Source organism: Triticum aestivum, chromosome 2A, assembly GCF_018294505.1.
Source record: "Triticum aestivum cultivar Chinese Spring chromosome 2A, IWGSC CS RefSeq v2.1, whole genome shotgun sequence".
NCBI classification, from domain to species: Eukaryota; Viridiplantae; Streptophyta; class Magnoliopsida; order Poales; family Poaceae; genus Triticum; species Triticum aestivum.
In genome coordinates, this window is record NC_057797.1 from 377,109,300 (window position 1) to 377,114,389 (window position 5,090).

Below are 5,090 nucleotides of genomic sequence, written 5' to 3' on the forward strand. Positions count from 1 at the left end.
CACTGGGTGGCTGCCCCATGGCTTTGTAGGGTCGTTAGGCAGCTAATGCGTCCATTTTGCATCATGATTTCCTACTGTTATTTATATTGTTTTTATGCATAATAATGCCTTTTGGAGTAACTCTAACGCCTTTTCTCTCATAATATGCAAGGTTCACTCAAAGAGGGAGAATACCGGCAGCTGGAATTCTGGACCTGAAAAAGCTACGTCAGGCTACCTATTCCGCACAATCCAAATGATCTGAAACTTCATGGATATTTTTTATGGAATATATAAGAATTATTGGAGCAAATAAGTACTAGAGGGGCCCCACCAGGTGGGCACAACCCACCTGGGCGTGCCAGGGAGCCCAGGCGCGCCCTGGTGGGTTGTGCCCTCCTCGGCCCACCTTCGATGCCCCTCTTCTGGTATAGAAGTCATTTTGACCTAGAAAAAAAATAAGGAGAGGACTTTCAGGATGAAGTGCCGCCGTCTCGAGGCGGAACTTGGGCAGGAGCAGTTTTGCCCTCCGGCGGAGCAATTCCGCTGGGGGAACTTCCCTCCAGAAGGGGGAAATCATCGTCATCATCATCACCAACAATTTTCCCATCTTGAGGAGGGAAATATCCATCAACATCTTCAACAACACCATCTTCTCTCAAACCCTAGTTCATGTCTTGTGTCCAATCTTTGTACTAGAACTATAGATTCACTACTACAGGATGCTGCTAACGTGACAGTATGATCAGAGACCCTTTGATGAAAATGTGCGGGATGCATTAATCACAAACGAGGATGTAAAAAAACTGTCAAAAAAGGTGCAAAATGTTTGCAATGGAGGATGCATCAAACACGGTTCATACTTTAGTTGCGTGTGCGATGTAGGGCACACGGTTAACCCGTTCGAACTGTTTGCGATGAGGCAGAACAACAGAAACGGGCAGCCATATCAATGTGTGTGCGATATACGACATACAGTTCGCTCCCATGAACCATTTGCTATTAGGGAGTGCAACATAAACGGTTAGCCAGATCAAGGTGTGTGTGATATAGGGCGTACGGTTCACTCAGATGAGATGTTTTCGATTAGCGAACGCAACAGAAATGGTACAACTTAATAAGATGTGTGATATGTGGCAAAGACCCGACTCGGATGAACTGTCGGTGATGAGAATTCACAACACAAACGGTTAATATAGTTAGTTCGTGTGTGATTCTGTGTGTACAAAAAACTTTGAAAAATGCAAACTAGTTGCTTGCGATGGCTAGGAGTATCGCACACAATGCGTCTGCGAGTACTCGTGTGTGATGATTAGTAAGTTATACATGCATTTCCTTATGTTAACACTTGTGTGATAAATAACACGTGGCAACTACGTGCTCAACCTTCTACCATCAATAAATTTTGATCTTGTTTCTCGTCACATTGCTGATTACAACGCAATAAGTAATTGCAAATCTGTTCACACCTATCAAACCAATATGTGTTCACACTTAGCACTGGGCTATAAAAACTACCCACTCGAAAATTACTTCACAATTCCTGTCCTCATCACCCACAAAACTGGTTTTTTCTGTCAAGTCGTTCCGCCATGACCGGTAGGAGGAGTTTAGGGTGGACATATAACCAGGCAGCAAAGACCAAGGCCGCGGAAGCACTGGAGAGGTGTAACACCCACGATGCGGTTATATCTCCCACATGTCGGGGCACGACTTAGAGGCACAATCGCATGGTAGGCATGTCGCAAGAGGGGTAATCTTTACACATCCCATGTACTGAATAAGATAGGGATAAAGAGTCGGCTTACAATCGCCACTTCACACAATACATAAATATATCATACATCATCCAGAATACAATCAAGGTCCGACTATGGAACCAAAATAAAGAAAGAGAACCCAAATGCTAAATCCCCGATCGACCCAACTGGGCACCTCTACTGATCATCCGAAAAAGAAACATAGTAACGGCCCAAATCCTCGTCAAAATCCCACTTGAGTTCGGTAGCATCCCCTGCACTGGCATCATCGGCACCTACATCTGTTTTGGAAGTATCTGTGAGTCACGGGGACTCAACGATCTCATACCCTCGCAATCAAGACTATTTAAGATTAAAGGTAGGAAAAGGGTAGTGAGGTGGAGCAGCAACAAGCACTAGCATATATGGTGGCTAACTTACGCAAAAGAGAGCGAGAAGAGAAGCAAAGCACGGTCGAGAAGCTATAAAGTGATCAAGAATTGATCCTGAAGCGTCTTACATTCAAGCATAACACAAGATCGTCTTCTCTTCCCGGACTCCGTCGAAAAGAGACCATCACGACTACACACGCGGTTGATTCATTTTAATTAAGTTAAGTTTCAAGTTTTCTACAACCGGACATTAACAAATTCCCATCTGCCCATAACCGCGGGCACGGCTTTTGAAAGTTCAAAACCCTGCAGGGGTGTCGCAACTTAGCCCATCACAAGCTCTCACGGTCAACGAAGGATATTCCTTCTAGCGGGAAGACCCGATCAGTCTCAAAATCCCGGTTACAAGACATTTCGACAATGGTAAAACAAGACCAGCAAAGCCACCCGATGTGCCGACAAATCCCAATAGGAGTCGCACGTATCTCGTTCTTAGGTCAACACCGGATGAGACTAGCTACGAGTAAAACCAACCCTCAAGTTTCCCTGAGGTGGCCCCGCAGGCAGCTCGATTCAGACCAACACGCAGAGGAGCACTGGCCCTCGGGGGGGGGGGGGGTTAAAATAAAGATGACCCTTGAGTCTGCAGAACCCAAGGGAAGGTATGTGGTGGTAGGTAGGCAAATGGTAAAACCAAGGTTGGGCCTTGTTGGAGGAGTTTTATTCTAAGCGAACTGTCAATGGGTTCCCATAACACCCAACCGCGTAAGGAACGCAAAATCAAGGAACATAACACCGGTATGACGGAAACTAGGGCGGCAAGAGTGGAACAAAACACCAGGCATAAGGCCGAGCCTTCCACCCTTTACCAAGTATATAGATGCATTAAAGTAAATAAGAGATAATAATGATATCCCTACAATATCCATGTTCCAACATGGAACAAACTTCATCTTCACCTGCAACTATCAACGCTATAAGAGGGGTTGAGCAAAGCGGTAACATAGCGAAGCAACGATTTGCTAGGAAAGGTGGGTTAGAGGCTTGACATGGCAATATGGGATGCATGATAGCAAGTGGTAGGTATCGCGGCATAGCAATAGAGCGAACAACTGGCAAGCAAACACAGAAGTGATTTCGAGGGTATGCTCATCTTGCCTGCAAAGTTCTCAGAGTTGACGAAAGCTTGATCCTCGTTAGCGTACTCAACAGGCTCCTCGATCACGTAGTCGTCTCCCGGCTCTACCCAAAGCAATAACACAAGCAAAGGACCAACAATCAATCACGATGCAATGCACAAATAACATGATGCAAAACATGGCATGACACGCGAGATGTGATATGCAATGCATATGCGTGCTCCAGAAGTAAAAGGATGAACAAGGCATCAACTTGGCAAACCAAGTGTGCCGCTGGAAAGATGAGTTGATTTCGGTCGAAATCGATATAAAGATCACCAGAATCGGATGCACGGTTTGTAAATGGCAAGCAAAATAAGAATGGCACAATTCTGCGATTAACAGCACGATGCCATCTAGAATGCAACAAGAAACTAAGCTACTGCACTCCAACATAGCAACAAAGCACATGGAAGTGATCTACTCAAGATTCTTGACAAACCATGAACACTGAGCTACGGCTAAAACACACTAAAACAGGTTCAAACAAGCATGGAAAAAGTGCAGAAGATATCAGCTTCACAGACTTGGAGAAAATACTAACATGCCAGGAATAACATCAGGAAGCAATGTTTAGAGCAAGAAAACAACATGCTACAGGAACATATCATAGCAAACAAAGGCATGGTATGAATCTACTAAATGCATAGAACAAAAGTCCCTTAATGATCATAAGACAAAAAGGCACAGAAGATATGATGGCACCCATGTAAACATAGCAAGTTTTATTAACAGTTCCAGACTTAGCAGAAAACAGAGCATGGCATAAATAGAATTATGAAGGCATCTTTGTGAGCTCAAATCACTCATCACAAATCTTTGCATGACAAAACAAGCATAGCATCAGCAAGAAGTCATATTCATGAAGCTAACCATGGCAAGATCAAGTTCATTGCATGCATGGATCAACTACAACAACCATGGGAAAATTGATTAACATGTAAACAACCTGCCAGTAACATTTTATAGCAAAAGTAGAGCAAGATTAAGACATGCTAGGGCACTCCATAATTGCAAACAGGGACATGGATGGATAGATCATAACCATATGTCCAAATCATTCATGCTGAAGCAACTGAAAACAAGCATGTATCTCACTGTAGCATCTAGTTTACATGGCATAAAAATAACAGCGGACCAAGGACTTAGCAAAATCCTAAGTCCCTGAAATCAGCAATATCACGAACGCTAATTTGCATTCTTGTTCTAGTCACCACATTGATCACAAAAATACATGGCAGTCACCCCTGTAAATATGGCATGGCATAGATCAATACACATGTAGATCTCATGCCCATATGCAGCACACAACAAATGTGACAAAAATGATAAATCCTCATACTCTGATAAGTAACAGCAACTAACAATTTATAGCACCCTTGCATCCACGATTCGGGAATCAAGATGGACTCAAACAAACATGGCACAATGGAATGAAATGAAGAGCATCTCACAATGAACATTTTGATATATTATGCGCATGAAACAGAGCTATGATCACAGAGTTATGATGCAATGAACAGAGGCATAAAACATGAGGGGAAAATGACTTAGAGAAAATCAACCTCTCAGAAATCCCATATCTAGGGTTCCACTTGGTGCGAGAACCGAGGTTCGTCGGACTTGCGCCGGAGACAAGGGAGACGTTGGCGCGCGGGACTTTCCGGAGAAAAGGAGGGAGGTCGCCGGAGCTCACATGGTCTGGGGTAGGCGCGGGCGGCGGGGACCCGCTGGATCTGGGCAGCGGACGGCGAAGCGGGCATCGGCGGAGAAGCCGGCCGGCGGCCGGGGCGGGAGGAGAC